This window comes from Rutidosis leptorrhynchoides, chromosome 4, assembly GCF_046630445.1.
Source record: "Rutidosis leptorrhynchoides isolate AG116_Rl617_1_P2 chromosome 4, CSIRO_AGI_Rlap_v1, whole genome shotgun sequence".
NCBI lineage: Eukaryota > Viridiplantae > Streptophyta > Magnoliopsida > Asterales > Asteraceae > Rutidosis > Rutidosis leptorrhynchoides.
In genome coordinates, this window is record NC_092336.1 from 225,847,168 (window position 1) to 225,866,894 (window position 19,727).

Sequence of the window (19,727 nt, forward strand, 5' to 3'; positions counted from 1 at the left end):
TCACCTAATGTATTTTGTAGTAAAAATACATATAACGACATTGAACAACTGAACAAATGCAGGGTTGACCTCGGATTCACGATCCTATATCATTTATATATATATTAACACATATAGTAACCTTTAAACAAGTTTTATATATTATTAATAATATACTTTATAATTTTGTATGTTATATTAATAAATAGTTTAATTATAACTATTTTATATATTTTAGATAATTATATATGTGATTATAATAAAAATAATTTTATCTATTATTTATATCTTAATTAATATATTATAATAATAACATTTTAGTTAAATGTTAGTTAGTTAGGATATATGTAAAAAAAAATATATATATATATATATATATATTTTTATATAAATACCATTTGTTTATTATAATATTACTAAAATAATAATAATAATGATAATAACAATAATAATAATGATAAAAATGATAATAATAATAATTTTAATAATCTTAGTGATAATACTAATAATATTATTAATGATATTATTAGTAATAATATTAATGATATTAATAACAGTACTTAATAATTTATTTAAATCTTAACTTAAATCTAATCTTAATCATTTTCTTAATAATATTTGTATTTATAACTTTCATTTTTATAATCTTAGCCTCATTAAATCAGAACATTTATAATAATAATAATAATAATAATAATAATAATAATAATAATAATAATAATAATAACAATAATAATAATAATAATAATAATAATAATAATAATAATAATAATAATAATAATAATAATAATAATAATAATAATAATAATACCTAATATAAAAGGATCTGTGGTTTGTTGGTGGCTCATAAGTAGATCGAGGGGAGCAGAAGCAGTTCTCAGAAAAACATCACGGTACCAGTATCCTCGATCCTTCAATCGATCGATCGATCAGTGACAATCATCAAAGTGTAACAGAATCATCAATTCATCATCATCATCATTTTAACATCTTCACAGATTAATCGAATGACAATCAACACGGAAAAGCAGGTCAAATGATTCGTTATCATCATCATCATCATCATCATCATTGATCATCATCCATCATCAATCGATCAATCGATCAGGTAGTTGGTTCCTTAATTGGCGAATCAGGTAATAAATTCTCTTAGTTTCTTCATCTCTATTTATTTACTCTGTACTTTTTAATTGGATTAACCTAAGTGGTATTAAATGGTGTTCTTGGTAATAGTCGACTATAGTTAATGATCTAATTATGTTTTCGATTAATAACAGCAGCAGTAGCGAATAACAAAGATTAAACAGCAGCCTAAATGGGTTTTGATTGCTAATGGCCTTTGTTTTTGAATGGTTTTCAATGGTTTTGATTTTGATCTGGGTTGAAGTTTAGAACAGGAGGTATTGCCACGGTAACTAGGCCTGCAACAATATTTGTGTTGGTGGTCGAGCAGGTTCGAATAGAAAACAAATAATAGTGCAGCAGCAATTGCAGCTGCCAACACCTAAGGTAAGTTTAGTTTGAATTTATTAAAAACTTGGCATTTACATCTGATGCATTTCTTTTAAAAATTACACTAGTCAAGATTTGATTTGGAAAAGACTGTACGGTATATATCAGGTCTGGAGTTTCATGGAACAGCGAGGTTGTGGTTTTTGTTGAGCAGAGAACAAGTAATTTTGATGGTGTGTGTGTGATGTGTTGTTTAATGACAGGAAATAAATAAAGGTTCCAAGTGGTGGTTTAAAGCTTCAAGTGGTTGTTTATGTTGTTGATTAGTGTCGTGGAAATAGAATTACAAAACAGAAATAGCAGTAGCATAACAGCTAGTTGTCGATGATTGTGGTTGATGGTGTTGGATAGCACAGAAATGAAAAATAATAATGTAGGTTAGTGGTTTGATCAAACAAAAGGAAGTAATAGCAGCAGCATATTTTAATATGTTAATGGTGCTGGTTGGGATTTAATTCGAACAGAAGTAAACGTAATAACAGCAGCAGAGGTTAGTAAGGTGGTGAGGTGGGTTACTGACCGAACAGAAGTAGATAATAACACAGGTAGCAGCTGCAAACGTGGTGATGGCGGGTTGTCGAGAAAGAAGAAGAAAATGATCGATTAAGATGATGAACTTGTAAATTGTTTTTCGTTGTGGAGGATGATTTTGTATGTGAAGTTATTGATCTTGAATGTGTGGGTATGTATATATATCTATATGTATATAATCTATACATCTATATATGGTTACGTATATATATGTATAAAGAGTTTCTTTTAGATAGATAAGAGAAGAAGGAATTGTTGATGTTTGACAATCATAAAAAGAAGTTAAAAGCATAAAAACAAAATGGGTTGTGTGGATGTCGATATATAGAAAAGAAATAAAGGAACGCAAGTGGGGTGGTGGGTTTGATTATTGTCACATGTATATGTATATCTAATGTATATATATAAAAAAAATGTGATATCATGAAATAACTAAAATGTATAAATTCGGTGATGATAACATACAAACACATACACTAACACCATAATGATAATTATCAAACACATATAAATCTTGATTTCAATCTTTTGAATATTATTAATAATATTTAAATTCATTGCTTCTATACTTGCAAGAAAGGTGCCAGCATATAGACATAGTAATATTGTAAATAATTTAATAATAATATTAAAATAATAATACCAATCTACTCACTGAAAGAAATGGAACGTGAAGAAACAGTATTCGAAGTAGTGGAGTTTACCTTTACAACTCACATTCAACATTGTTGTCTCAATATCACGAATAGACAGGAAACTTAATCAGATAAAGACATGTAACAACCTACAACTCATTATTTTTTCATTTATTTTTTTATTTTTATTTTATTTTTTATTATAATCAGTAAATATATATATATAGATATATTAATAATAATAATACAACAAATTAATATATAACACATATCTATTAACAATTAATTGTTCGTGAATCGTCAGAAATAGACAAAGGGTAATTTGAATATCGTTTCAAAATTTTCGAGACTCAATATAACAGACTTTGCTTATCGTTTCAAAACCATAATAATAATAAGTTTAAATTTGGTCGAAAATTCCCCGGGTCATCACATTATTGATGCGCATTATATGTTAAGGTCGGTTACCAAGCCAAGCAATGAATGCAAAGTGAATGTTATGTATCAAGAGAATGATTTTTATACACAGTTATGTGTATGTTATTTTTGTGCACGAGATATGTGTACGGTTACTAAAATTTATGAAAGATGATTTCGTACACGAGAAAGGTGTACTGTATTTAAAAGATATCGTATGTACATTATTTAGGTGGGTATAGGATTCGGGCCCATTTGTACCATGTAGGATTTAAATCTTGTGGTCTATCAAAATGATGAATTTTATTGTTTTATGATAAACCTATGAACTCACCAACCTTTTGGTTGACACTTTAAAGCATGTTTATTCTCAGGTATAAAAGAAATCTTTCGCTGTGTATTTGCTCATATTACATGGAGTCGTTCATGGCATATAGAGGTCCATTCATCGCAATGGTACTAGATGTTATTGTATTCGTTCAGGAAAATTTGGACGGGTATGATAGATTGCGCGTCCTTTGACCGCATTAACTCACAAAGGGAAGAAGTTCGTTTGGGCAACCGAGCAAGAGTCGGCATTCCAAACCCTGAAGCATAAGTTAACCACCGCCCCTATCATGTCCCTTCCCGAAGGTAGTGATGACTTCGTTGTATATTGTGATGCCTCGAAATATGGTTTTGAGTGTGTATTGATGCAACAAACAAAGGTTATTGCTTATGCCTCTCGATAACTGAAGATTCACGAACGAAACTACACGACACACGATCTCGAACTTGGTGCCGTTATCTTTGCACTCAAACTATGGAGACACTATCTTTATGGAACCAAGAGTACCATCTTCACCGACCACAAAAGCCTCCAACACATATTCAATCAGAAGCAACTGAATATGAGACAGCGACGATGGATTGAGATGTTGAACGATTATGATTGTGAACTTCGTTACCATCCTGGCAAGGCAAATGTTGTAGTTGATGCCTTGAGCTGAAAGGAGAGAATGGTACCCCTTCGTGTCCGAGCCCTAAACATCACCATCCATACAAATCTCAATAGCTAAATCCGTGTAGCCCAAGATGAGGCTCACAAAGAGGAGAATATATCGCACGAACGCTTAAACATTCTCGTCTCTCGATTTGAGGTCAAGGAGACTAGACTTCGATATTTCACCGGAAGAGTTTGGGTTCCTAGTTATGGGGATTTACGAAGTCTTATTCTAGACGAAGCGCATAATTCAAGGTATTCAATTCATCAAGGATCCGGTAAGATGTACCACGATCTCAAGGAGCAATATTGGTGGCCGAACCTTAAGAAGGATGTTGCTACTTATGTTGGAAAGTGTTTAACCTGTTCCAAGGTCAAAGCCAAACATCAAAAGCCATCTGGGTTACTTCAACAACCTGAGATCCCGTAATGGAAGTAGAAAAGAATAACGATGGACTTCATCATGAAACTACCAAAAACGGTAGGCAGTTATGATACCATCTGGGTTATTATTGACCGTCTCACCAAATCCACTCACTTCCTAGCCATGAAAGAAATCGATATAATGGACAAACTTGCACAACTGTACATAAAGTAAATTGTATCCCGTCACGGTGTACCCTTATCGATTATTTCCGACCAAGATTCCCGTTTCGCTTCAAGATTTTGGCGTTCTTTACAAGAAGCCTTGGGAACACGTTTGGACATGAGTACCGCATATCACCCACAAACCGATAGACAAAGCGAATGCACGATTAAAACCTTGGAGGACATGTTACGTGCTTGTTTTATTGACTTCGGAAAAGCTTGGGAAAAGCATTTGCCCCTAGTCGAATTCTCTTACAACAATAGTTACCATTCGAGTATTAATGCCGCACCTTTCGCAGCTTTGTATGGCCACAAATGTCGTTCTCCGATTTGTTGGGCCGTGGTAGGTGATAATAAAATCACTGGACCCGAACTCATCCATGAAATAACCGAGAAGATCATCCAAATCCAAGCAAGGCTCAAGACAGCCCGAAATCGTCAAAGGAGCTATGCCAACATTATACGTAAAGATCTCGAATTCTAAGTGGGTGACCGAGTAATGTTGAAAGTCGCTCCTTGGAAAGGTGTAATCCGTTTTGGAAAGTGTGGGAAGCTAAATCAGCGATATATTGGTCCTTTTGAAATCTTGGAGCGCATTGGACCCGTTGCTTACCGCTTGGATCTTCCGACTCAATTGAGTTCTGTCCATCCCACTTTCCACGTATCGAATCTAAAGAAGTGCCTTGCTAAACCAGAACTTGTCATACCTCTTGATGAGCTTACGATTGATGACAAACTCCACTTCGTGGAAGAACCTGTTGAAATTATGGACCGTGAGGTCAAGACCTTGAAGCACAACAAGATTCCAATTGTCCAAGTTCGTTGGAATGCTAAACGAGGACCCGAGTTTACTTCAGAGCGAGAAGATCAGATGAAGCAGAAATATCCTCACCTCTTCACAACTCTACCGTCTACCTCAGCTTAAAATTTCGGGACGAAATTTTCTTTAACAGGTAGGTAATGTAACGACTCGACTTTTTCGACTTATAATTATATTATATACTTTCACGAAACTGCGTATTTATGCGTACTGTGTTACATTTTTTTTTGGGATCATTATTCGTGTTAATTACTTTCGTTAATATTTTAAAACGTGTTATTAAGTGCTTAATCACTTAACTTGATCCTCGAATTCTTTTATGACCATTAGTATCACTTGACGTTTAGAATGAGCTATGTACTTTGTACACGTTAAACTTTTGTCGTAATTGGAATATTATGACTACGTAATACTAATTGTTATTTTCTAATGACAATAACTTGAATTATTGGTTGCTTAATTACGCTTAGTAATTTACTAATGCACACTAGTTAGTCTTAATGGACTTTTTACCTTAATGGACTTAGACCCACCCTACTCTAGTTAATGGACCATTAAATTAGCCCAACTTTAATGAATTTATGATCCATTAAGATGTAGGACAAAAACTCATTCAGATGAGCCAACATACTAGCATTTTTGTTAACCATTACTACACATGTTGCATGGGATCCCAGCAACAAGCACCACCTTTGTACCACCATCATGCAAAAAGCAAAAGTTGTCCCCCTTGTCCCCTCCCTAAACCTACGGCCAAACCACCCCTCTACCACTATAAATATCAAGCCTCATTCTTCATTTCACACTTCATGTCATTCTCATTTTTACACATACTTGCTCTCTAATTTTCTCTCTAGTCTTTCTCACACTAAAATTGTAAGTTCTTGAATTTTCTTCTTCTTCTCTTTTTTTTTTCTTAATCACGAAATCACCATCATCATGAGATCAAGATTTTTAGCTTTTTGATCTTGTTATATCTTGTAGATTCAAACTTTGATTTGAATCCTTCAAGAACATAAAAGATTCAAGCTTTCTAGCTTTGTATCTTCATTACTTTGATGGATCTAACCTTTATAGCTTAAGATCACTTTATTTTTGTTAAAAGATCAAAACTTGTGTTTATGATCTTCATGAAACTTGAAGATCTAGCTTTTTACTTTAAAGATCTTCAAGAACATACAAGATTCAAGTTTTATAGCTTTGGATCTTCATTACTTTGTTGGATCTAAGTTTTGTAGCTTAAGATCACTTTATTTTTGTAAAAGATCAAAACTTGTGTTTATGATCTTCATAAAACTTGAAGATCTTGCTTTTTTTGCTTTAAAGATCTTCAAGGACATAAAAGATTCAAGCTTTCTAGCTTTGAAATCTCATAATTATTGTTAAGGGATCTAAGCTTTCTAGCTTAGGGTTTCATTACTTTGCTTGATCAAATTTATGTAACTTAAGGTCTTACTTGTTTGATTGAATTAAAGTTTGTAGCTTTAAAAAGAACTTGTATTTGTGTTGAGTCTAAGAACATGATGTAACCTTGGTTCATCATCCACCTAAAACTCTTAAGTGAGTTGTATTTCTCCTTAGTCTTGACATGGTGTGTTGATGGTTGAAACTTAGTCAAAGTGATGCTAAAACATCAAAGAGTTGCACACTTGAGGCTTATACGCATCAAGGATGAGAACCGTGATAAGCATCAAGCACCAAAAAATCCACCGGAGCACTTGTTTTCAGTTTTTCAGGGTCTGACCAGACTCCTGGGACTTCTGGAAAGTTTATTTCCAGATATTTCGGTTCGAGTAGATGATTTTTCATTTAAGACTCGCCTAAATCCGATATACGGTTTAGGGTTTATAGCCTTCCGAAAATCACTACGCCTTTGTAACGACGTGCTGAAATTTCTGACCTACTCGAGCTTGAACCGTCGCCACGGTCAAACGACATCGAGTTAGGATCTGAAAATTGGACAGCGGTAAAAGGACTCACATACGGAGCCTTGGCCACTAGCCGCGCGTCTTTTCAGATTGTTTAGAGGTTGTATCAGATGATCAAATTCCGCCTTTCATTTTGACCTCTATTCTTGTTGAAAATTTACTTTATCTTTTACGAATGATGATGACGATGATGATACTAAGGACTTTACTTACGTACTTTTAAACCTTTTGGGACCATTTACTAACTTAGTAACCTTTGACTTAGGTTGAGGAGCTTTCGGACCGACTTACTACATGCATACTTTTCATATCGCCTTTTTTCGCACATTCACTGTGAGTTATAGCTCCCTTTTTACTTTAACTATTTTTGGGACTGAGAATACATGCGCTTTTTATGTTTTAACATACTAGATACGAGTACTTAAACTTTATATATGTGTGGGTGATATAACGGCACAAAGATTTCCCTTAGCACGGTAACGTTTAGTCATTGGTTTATGAACCAGTGAACGCGAATCTTAGATACGGATCCATAGGGTTTGACATCCACACTCGGGCTAGTCGCGCTAGCATTTAACGGGTGTTTAATACTTCATAAACTTACTCACTCGCCAAGTGTACTTTTAGGGGGTGATATTTATATTACTTGTTAAGTTAGTTACAGGGTGCCTACGGACAAGCATATACTTTTCATACTGTTTTGAATACGAAATCTCGTGGTCTACATTATATCATTGTTCACAAAAACTATAGCTCACCAACATTAATGTTGACAATTTAAAGCATGTTATTTCTCAGGTGCTTAGACGTCGTTGCTTCCGCTGTTAGACTTGCTGTTATAGACTTGCTGTGTTAGACTTCCGCTGCATTGTTTATGTTAGGATTTAACAAGTTCCATAATACTTAAAACATAATAAGAATCAAACTTAGCAGAAGCATGTAATTACCAATTTTAGACTTGTTAAACTTTAACCAATTAAAGTTAAATCCCAATTAGGATCAAGTTGTGAAACATACTTACAAACTACAAGATAGATAAGAGATTATACCTTCTCCAAGCTATGTAGTTGATGATGATGATGAATGGAGCTTCAAAAGTATGAAACCTCAAGTTGTTATACCCCAAACTTTGCACCAACACCCTACCTTTTAGTTAGGATTTATTTGACACTTAATTAGAACTTGCAAAATCGAATGAAGAACCCTTTTTCTTCCCTCTTTGGTCACGGAAAAAGGCAGCAGTAGCAAAGTGTTTTTTTGCAGTTTTTTTTGATGTGTTTAAGTGTATTTGCATGTATTACTTGAGTCAAGACTTTGGTAAACTACTTAAGCATGTACCTTAGGAGTTGTGCTATCTTAAAAGTGACAAAACCAAGCATGGGTGTCTCCTTGGAGACTCCAAAATTCTGCACACTTTTAATTATATAACAAGGTTTATATTTTATAAAACTTGTTATAAAATACTTTGTAATTTATATAAAACTTATTATATAAAGTATGCATTTGTTAAATCACTTATTTTATAAACCAATTTTATAAAACATAACACAACATAATTATTTAAACCTATAAATAATTAAATACAAATTATCCAAATAATTTATTTCAAGTAATAACATTTTAGAAAATCGATTTTCTAAAGTTCAACTTGACTACATACGTCCTAAATATATACCTTGCACTATGCCTGAGCTCTTCCTTGTGAACTACCATATTTCAGAATAGCGAAGGAAAGAATCAAGGCACGATACTCGGTAAATACATGAACCCTATATGTATCTCAGGTCAGAGGATACAATGATATTCGCCTTTACTCAAGATTACATGTGATCAACCACAAAGGCTCCATTCAGTAAATCTTGAGGGCGGGTCTTCCAATATTTGTATCACACAAATATCTATGAACCTTGGTTGCAACCTTGCCCCACATTCATCCCGTGAATGTATACCAATCCAAGTTCATAATAGTCTAAACCTCACACTTGTTCCCACAAATGTGATCGACCACGGAATTTAGAATAATTACTTATTCATGGATAAAATATGCAAAATAGGAACATAACTCAAAATAATTAATACCATAATTATATTGATGAGTTTGAACGATTTCGTTCCGTTACAATACTTAAAACAGATCATGACGAATCACTAGAATATCGAAGCCCTAATGCACAAACATGTCCAGTATGTTTCGCTCCATGTAAGAGCTTCGTGAGACGATCCGCTATATTAAGATCTGTGTGAACTTTGCGAATACATATCTTTCCCTTTTCAACTTCATCCCTTATGTAGTTGAATCTCCGCTCAATGTGACGGGTCTTTTGGTGAGCACGAGGTTCCTTGATTTGAACAATCGCACCTTCATTGTCACAAAAGATCTTAAGAGGGTCCTGAATGGAAGGGACTACTCCTAAGTCTTCAATGAATTTCTTCATCCATGCAGCTTCCTGAGCTGCCAATGAGGCAGCAATGTACTCCGACTCTGTAGTGGATAATGCAACAACATTCTGTTTTGAACTCTTCCAAGAGACCGCACCTCCATTTAATGTGAAGACATAACCGGATTGTGATCGAAAATCATCTCGATCAGTTTGGAAACTCGCGTCCACGTAACCTTTTACAGCGAGTTCCTCCTCACCAGACCCATATATTAGAAACATATCCTTATTCCTCCTAAGGTATTTCAATATACTTTTAACAGCAATCCAATGACTGTTTCCTGAGTTATTCTGGTATCTACTTGTCAAGCTAAGAGCACATGACACATCTGGTCTAGTGTATATCATTGCATACATGATTGACCCAATAGCAGATGCGTACAGGACTTTCTTCATTCTCTCTTGTTCATCTTTCGTGGTAGGACACTGGGATGAACTGAGAAGCGTTCCCTTTTGAATAGGTACCAAACCTTTCTTAGAGTTCTCCATCTTGAACCTTTTCAAGATCTTTTCAATGTATGCACTTTGATTCAAACCTATCAGTTTCTTGGATCTATCCCTGTAGATACCAATCTCCAAAACGTATTGTGCTTCTCCAAGATCCTTAATGGAGAAGCATTTACTTAGCCAAGTTTTAACACCTTGCATTTCCGGAATATCGTTCCCAAATAATAATATATCATCCACATATAATACAAGGAACATGATAGTGCTCCCACTAGCTTTATTATATACACAAGCTTCATCACCATTTTTAATGAAGCCAAATTTCTTGGCCTCCTCATTAAAACGATGATTCCACATTCTAGATGCTTATTTCAATCCGTAGATTGACTTCTTTAACTTGCATACCTTTTTAGGATATTTCGGATCAACAAAACCTTCAGGCTGAACCATATAGACATCTTCCTCAAGATGTCCATTTAGGAAAGCGGTCTTGACATCCATTTGCCATATTTCATAATCATAATGAGTAGCAATGGCAAGTAATATCCTAATAGACTTTAGCATTGCCACATGCGAAAAAGTTTCATCATAGTCAACCCCTTGAGTTTGAGTGAAACCTTTTTCTACAAGTCTAGCTTTATATGTATCCAAGTTTCCATGTATGTCAGTTTTCATTTTGAAAAGCCATTTACAATCAACTAGCCTTGAGCCAGTAGGTTGTTCAACAAGTTCCCAAACTTGGTTGTCATACATGGATTGCATCTCAGCGTTCATTGCTTCCTGCCATTTATCCTTATCAATCCTTGATAAAGCATCTTGGTAGTTTGTTGGTTCATCTAAATCAACCACATAGCAACCATCCATGAGAAACCCATATCTCTCAGGAGGATTACTAATCCTACCAGATCTGCGAACGTCTTGTGTATTTTGATCATCCATTTGATCACTCTCAACATTTTCATGTTGAGTGCTAGTGTCAACCAATTGTGTATCATCTACTTGATCTTGAACCTCTTCAAGATCTATCTTCCTTTCACTATTTCCTTCCATTAGGAAATTAGTTTCAAGGAATTCAGCCTTTCGAGCAACAAATACATTTTGCTCGGTTGGATCATAGAAATAGTATCCCATATCATCCTTGGGATATCCTATGAAGATACACTTCGTTGATCGAGCATTCAACTTATTAGGGACGTAACGCTTAGGATAAGCTTCACATCCCCATACCTTTAAGTATGATAGAGATGGAGGTTTTCCAAACCACATCTCATGAGGAGTTCGTTCCACTTTCTTGGTTGGGGCCATATTTAGAATACGAGCTGCGGAGCATAGACAATAACCCCAAAATGATAGAGGCAATGAGCTTCTAGCCATCATAGATCGAACCATATCCATTAGAGTTTGGTTCCTCCTTTCGGAAACTTCATTAAGTTGGGGTGTTCCAGGAGGAGTGAGTTGCGAGATAATCCCACAACTTTTAAGATGATCTTGGAAAGCATCGCTTAGGTATTCACCTCCTCTATCGGTACGAAGTACCTTGATTGTCTTATTGAGTTGATTTTGTACTTCGTTTTAATATTCCTTGAATGCTTTAAAAGTTTCGTCCTTATGTCTTAACAAGTAGACATATCCGAAATGACTAAAGTCATCAATGAAGGTGACGATGTATCTTTCACCTTTCCTAGTCATGGGCTTAAAGGATCCACATACATCCGAATGTATTAATCCCAATAAGTCTTTAGCCCTTTCATAGGTACTTTTGAAAGTTGCTTTAGTCATTTTGCCTTGTAAACAAGATTCACATACATCAAACGAGTCTAGTTCATTTGATTTAAAAAGGCCATTCTTTTGAAGTGTATTCATTCGGTTCTTGTTTATGTAACCAAAGCGACAATGACATAAGTAGAAATCACTCAAATCCCTTTTGAGTTTCTTGGTGTTTGCATGGTATATTGAGCTATTGTACGATGTGTCATCATGAACTAATTCATAAATGCCATTCGAAGGCGAAGCCTTAAAATAGAATACATTATCTAAAGAAACATGGATATCATCATTAATGAAATTAAGATTAAAACCATATTGTTTTAAACGGGATACAGAAATAATGTTCCGAGATAAATCGGGTGCATACAAAACATTTTTCAAAATAAGCTCCAAACCACTTGGTAGCTTCAAAACAAAGTCTCCTTGAGCTTTCACTTGCACCCTTGCTCCATTTCCCATGAAGAGACTTGTTGTTCTCGCATCTTGATTACTTCTTTTGAACCCCTGTAAAGAATTGCAAATATGAGTTCCACAGCCTGTGTCTAATACCCATGTATTAGAAGAAGTAATACTAAGCTCAATGTATACCATATATACATTACCCGAGGTTTGCCCTGCATCCCTCTTTTCCTTCAACTCCTTGAGGTAGACCGGGCAGTTACGTTTCCAGTGACCCATTTCACCGCAACCGAAGCACGGATCTTCCTTGGGGTTAGCCTTTCCGGCAACCTTTTGCTTCTTGTTGTTGTTGGTTGGGGTAACCACCTTCCCCTTTCCCTTGCCCTTGCCTTGGTAGGCGGGTCCTTTCCTCTTAGCCGCCTTCGGCTTATAAGTGTTATTGTTTTTGGACCCTCCTTTATTGATCGTAAACACGGGTGAAGCCCTTTTACCCATGCTTGCCTCTGCCGTCTTAAGCATGGCATGTAATTTGCCAATGCTTTTATCCCATCCATTCATGTTGTAATTCATTACAAATGTGTCAAACCTCTTTGACAAGGAATTAAGGATAAGGTCCGTGGCTAATTCATTAGACACGTTGCAGTTTAGACGGTTTGCTCGATCAATTAGGCTTTTCATCTTAAGGATATAAGATGAAATGGATTGGGAGTCGTCCATCCGACATGCATGAAGCGCTCGGACCGTTTCAAAGCGCTCGACACGAGCTTGTTGAAGGAACATCTCCTTCAACTGTGTGATCATGTCATATGCACTATGATGCTCGAAATCCTTTTGGAGTTCTGCTATCATAGTCCCAAGCATGAGGCAAGAAACTTGCAACGAATCGGTGCAATATTTCTCCCAATAGGCCATGCCTTCCGTATCATCCTCGTCCGGTTGATCGGGAATGGGGTCTTCCAACACATAATCCCTATCCTCTAGTTTGAGGACAATTCTTAGATTGTGAAACCAATCCATGAATTTCGTATGGTTGAGTTTTTCCTTTTCGAGGATTGATCTCAACGATAGGTTGTTAAAGTTTATTGGTGCGTTTGGAATGTTGTTGTCATTGGCGGCCATCTACAAAATTTAACAAAGTTGTTTAAGTATCAATTTTAATTTAATAATCAATACCCTTTAAATCCAATTGATATTTATGAAATTTTAGAATCCAACGGTAAACCAAATTTCGGTTAGGTGACCTTTATCCCGTCATTTGGTTTAGCTAGGTAGTCATTATATGACAATTGCAATCCTTTTGCAACTTCTAAGTCATGGGATCATGCAATCCTTTTGCATGGCATATTTATCCCATCAACACCTATTTGTTCCTCATACTTCGGTGACCCTAAGTTCATGATTCCCAAATCAAGTCGTCCTACTTGTGCTAACGTGTAAATTCAACATACAAGTGGTTAGGTGACCTTTATCCCACAAGTGTGCGAAATTCACCTCAATCATATTAGTTTGCTCATAACGGTTAGGTGACCTTTATCCCATTATGAGTTCCCTAATATTTTTAAGTGTTGCACAAAAGGATGGCATTTAACCCGTTTACCTTGTTATTTAAGGGATTTTGAGTTTTCATTAATTCTAGTTTGAGAAAACTTTTATGCCATACACCAACATGCATTTAGTGTATGGTTCATTTGAAATCCATTTTCAAGTCTTGTAATTAAGCCAATTACTTGATATAAACCATTATATATATATGATCTTTATCATGTTCTTAATAACCGTTTATTAATGTCCTTTTAGCCGTTTTTAATTTAACCATTTAAATTGATGTTTTGCATGTCGTAAATAATGTTTAATTTAACCAATTAAATTTCCATTTTGTTTGTTGTTAACTTGTGTGATTAACTTGTAGCATACAAACATACAATTCACAATCATACAATAAACAACCATGTATGCAAAACAATATGTTCACAATCAAGCCATTTTGGTAGACATTTGTTTAGCCGAAAACAAATGCCACCGGTAAAGGGTTATAACACAAAGTAGGAGATTTTAAATCTCCCACTTAATCTTGAATCCAAATGCTTGTACTTGTGTTCTTCAAGTCTTCATCATCTTCATCTTTTTACAAAATATATATCCTAATACATTTTGTCTAAAATTGAAATTACAACCTAATCTATTTTACATGCCAAATATAAAATAAATTACATAACCAAAATAATATAATTACAAATCAAATTGAATGAATATTACAACCACATGAAGGAATTAATATTACATACCAAATGAATTATTAATAATCATCCAAACATGCAACCATTCAAACAAAAGGTCAAGGCTTGATTGTGAACTTCTACATACAACAAATATGACCAAAATGGAAGAGCCCAAAACCCATTTTGGGACTCAAACAATTCGGTCTAAATAGCATACCCACCCAAACCCATTAATTTTTGCATTTTTATTTCATGCATGTACATAAAATGCAAAAATATAGTGGGTATTATAAATCATCTCGAAGCATATTCATCAACTTCGGCTCTAGATACCATTGTTGGGATTTAACAAGTTCCATAATACTTAAAACATAATAAGAATCAAACTTAGCGGAAGCATGTAATTACCAATTTTAGACTTGTTAAACTTTAACCAATTAAAGTTAAATCCAAATTAGGATCAAGTTATGAAACATACTTACAAACTACAAGATAGATAAGAGATTATACCTTCTCCAAGCTATGTAGTTGATGATGAATGGAGCTTCAAAAGTATGAAACCTCAAGTTGTTATACCCCAAACTTTGCACCAACACCCTAGCTTTTATTTAGGATTTATTTGACACTTAATTAGAACTTGCAAAATCAAATGAAGAACCCCTTTTCTTCCCTCTTTGGTCACGGTAAAAGGCAGCAGCAGCAAAGAGTTTTTTGCAGTTTTTTTTTTTTGATGTGTTTAAGTATATTTGCAAGTATTACTTGAGTCAAGACTTTGGTAAACTACTTAAGCATGTACCTTAGCGAGTTGTGCTATCTTAAAAGTGACAAAACCAAGCATGGGTGTCTCCTTGGAGACTCTAAAATTCTGCACACTTTTAATTATATAACAAGGTTTATATTTTATAAAACTTGTTATAAAATACTTTGTAATTTATATAAAACTTATTATATAAAGTATGCATTTGTTAAGTCACTTATTTTATAAACCAATTTTATAAAATATAACACAACATAATTATTTAAACCTATAAATAATTAAATACAAATTATCCAAATAATTTATTTCAAGTAATAACATTTTAGAAAACCGATTTTCTAAAGTTCAAGTGTCGCGTATTTATTTAAGGATCCAGTCGTTAAGATTAAATACATATAAAGTGTCGGTAAGTTTGTTATTGGGTATGACCCGACTTGGATCATAACACATTAGCCACATTAATTTAATATGTCTCTCAGGCATACGAAATACCTTCAGTTTAGAGATGTCTCGATCATGGAACTTTTACTTTGCATTCACAAATTATGTTACATTTGAACAATGATTTTGTAATGACCTTTGTGTCACGTACTTATGTTAATGCTTTCTATTCGTAGAAGCACGTTACCTTTTGTAAAACATTCGACGTTGGTAAAAATGTTATCTTTTTATGAATGCAAACTTGTTTTAAACAACATACAGTTTGGTAACAGTGTAATGATCCTGTTATTGATGATCCATACATGTTGATTTTGTACGGGGCGTCACAAGTAAGATGTAATTAAGCGTGATTAACCAAGATTAACGTTTTTATGATGAAAACTCAATTGAGTATGGAGAGGGCATCTATTCTAAGCGTGTTGAGAAAGGTTTCATGAATTATATATGTCAGGAAGTGGTCAAACTATATTTGGTCAAAAATGGTGATAGTGAATTCTGCGGTCGCACTGCGGTTGACCGTGGAGACGACCGTGCAACTTGTTTTCATAAAACTGTGTTACAGATTCAGTCTGGGCTTCTACAATCAGGTATACGGTCGACCGTACCTTTGACCGTGTAACTTTAATGATCTTTATTTTCACTCTAAGTTTTTTTTTGATTTGTTCATTTGCAAGATCAAGTATGGATTAGTGACCTTGCGTGTTTTATGTTAAGATGTCGATCATCACTTATGCATATGTATGTGTCATCATCAAAACGTATTCTTTGGTTAAGAATTATACTTAACTTTATCGGTTGGTCCATTAACCAACATTCAACCAACATCACGGATCAGGATATCAAAGAAGAAATAACAACGGAGGATATCCGTGTAATGATCGACAATGTAAAAATGGTGATAATGGTAACCATGGTTACAATAATCATGACCACAATTCTTCTAGAAAGTGGAGTAATGACTCGTTCAGTATAACCCAAGAGTTGTTAAAAATGCCAAAATAAATCTTGATGCAAGAGCGGATTGCTAGAACTTTCCCGGATCTGCCAACGCTATGAGAAAACAACAGGCGCGGTAAATCAAAGTTTTGCATTTTTCATGATGATTATGGGCATGACACAAACATATGTCGTGATCTGGTTGAATTTATTGCTTAAGTAACAACGCAAGGCAAGCTGGATTATTTGTTAATTGATAAAACAGCGAGCACAACAAATGCAATGATTGTGCCCAATTTATCCAAAACGCCAAAAATGCCAAATGTTAGCGCAACTGTACAGCAAGAGCGAAAGGCTCCAGCAGTTAAGGATTTGGGCACAAAGGTTGTGGGAAAGAAGGAAAATTTTGCAAGAAATTCAAGTAATCAACATGGTCCAAGTTATCAATGGTACGCAGAAGAAAAAGGCTGAGGAAATGTTGGAAAAATGGCAATTTGCGTCAATAACATTCCCACATGTGAAACATTGCGGATTGTCAGATGAGCCTATAATTATATCCTGCAAGATTGCGGATAAAGGAATTGTCATTATGAAAGTACACATTGACACGGACAGCAGTGTAGATGTAATGTACGAGCAATGTTTTAGTAAACTACCAGAAAACATCAAGGAAAATTGAAGCCAACCACAGTTTCATTATCTGACTTTTTTGGTGAATCTACATGGCCTTCTAAACATTCAGCTTATTGATGACGCAGACGCAAAGCTAACTTGAAAAGCATATTTGAACTTATATGTTATGCAGTCTACTTCACATTTTAATGTGATTTTAGGACGCACCGTGCTTTGCAAACTTGGTATCATTTCCTCAACAATACATGGAATGATTAGGTTTGCAACACGTAAGGGAATTTCAACAGCAACTTCTGCAGAAACAGAGCCACTTTGCGCATTAATTACTGCGCAGGAAAATGTGGGTGTTGAAGGTCACAAGGTTGTGACCAACCGCACTGTTCTAAAGTAAAGCAATAGTAATATGGATGAGAATACGAAGCCAATGGCAATGGCAGCGCAATATATGGCGCAGAAGCCAGTGCATTTTGTTGCAAAAATGCCTACTGCAGAATGCAGTAGTAGTTTGCTTAAAGTAAAGTTTATGCACGCATTACGCATTGTTATAGATGAATTGTGCTAGTATTTTTAAAAGGATCCCACAGAATATTTAATGTGTGTACCAACTTTGGTCGAAGGATCTGTTAACATGGTCACACATTCAGAGGGAACCAAAACGCGTATGTTGAAAACGCCATAGAATGTTGCAGAATATGAACATTGCGAAAGTTATGCAAGTTCAATGTACAACAATTGATGAGCAAAATACTTCATTTTAGTATTTGCGTAGTATGGCGCATCATCAGAAAATCGTTGCAATAGATGGCCACTTGTGAATTTTATGGCAATTATTACCTGGTAGAAGACCGTTTGTATGAAAATTTTATATCAACGCAATGATGTTATGCATTATGCATATTTATATCACAGTTTAACAAGTTAATGCAAAGTTTTCCACGATGTTGTGTATTTATTTTTGCACAAGTAATGATCAGTTTGCGTAATAAGCCGCATTAATTATTAAAAGCGATGGAAAAGCCCACTACAACTGATCATAAATTATTATTAAGTGTTAGCGAAATGATGGAACTTATGCATATTTTTTTTCCTAAGATTGTGAATTTGCCCAACTTAGATGCTTCGCAGTAACACACTTGGCGTATTTTAAACACATTTTTTGCCTAACGATCATTTCGCCGGACTTAGAAGATTCATAATGTATATAAATATATGATAAAAGATTGTTTCGCAACTGTAAATATTTGATATGTGCACAATAATGAATATCGAAATTGCAAAGGACAAGTCTAGAAATTATGAATATAAATTGAAACAAAGCGCTATATAAATTTAAATAGTTGCAACTGAGTGATAAATAAATTTCATTAATGATACGTAAAGGAATTGTGTCAAAATGTTTACAACGCATTATAATAAAATTGCGGACATATGCACTATACAAAAGAAACTATGTGAAAAAACTACAATTTGAGCGCCATTATATCTTGCGCAGTCACATCTTCCTTGCAGCTAATATCTAACAGCGTAGGGATCTCAATTTTTGCAACTTCTGCCACGCACTGGTCGTATGCCTCAATTGCATCTTCCATTGGGCATACTTGATCCATAACAACTTCAGGCAGTGGCTCGGCAAGGTTAGTGACTTTGTTCAGAAGATCTAAAAACTCACAACGAGAACGAATTCGTGCAGCCTGTAAATAGTTGCAAAATTTATCAGTCACGGGCGTAGAATCCATGATCTTGTAGCCTAGCTCAGGCAAATAATTGACAAGCTTTTTGAATTGATCTTCTGCATTTAGTGTTAGTTGAATGTTGGTTAATGGACTAACCGACAAAGTTAAGTATGATGCTTAACCAAAGAAAATGTTTTGATGATGACACATACATACGCATAAGTGATGATCGACATCTTAACATAAAACACGCAAGCTCACTAATCCATACTTGATCTTGCAAATGACCAAGTCAAAAAAAACTTATAGAATGAAAATAAAGATCATTAAAATATACATTCAAAGTACGGTCGATCATACACTTAGATGTAGAAGCCCAGACTGAATCTACAACGCAATTTTGTGAAAGAAAGTTGCACGGCTGTCATCACGGTCAACCGTAGTGCGACCGTAGAATCCTTTATCACCATTTTTGATCAAATTTAGTTTGACCACTTCCCGACATCTATAATTCATGAAACTTTTTCAACACGCTTAGAATAGATATCCTTTCCATATCAATTGAGTCTTGGTCATAAAACACTAATATTGGTTAATTATGATTAATTACATCTTAATGACGAAT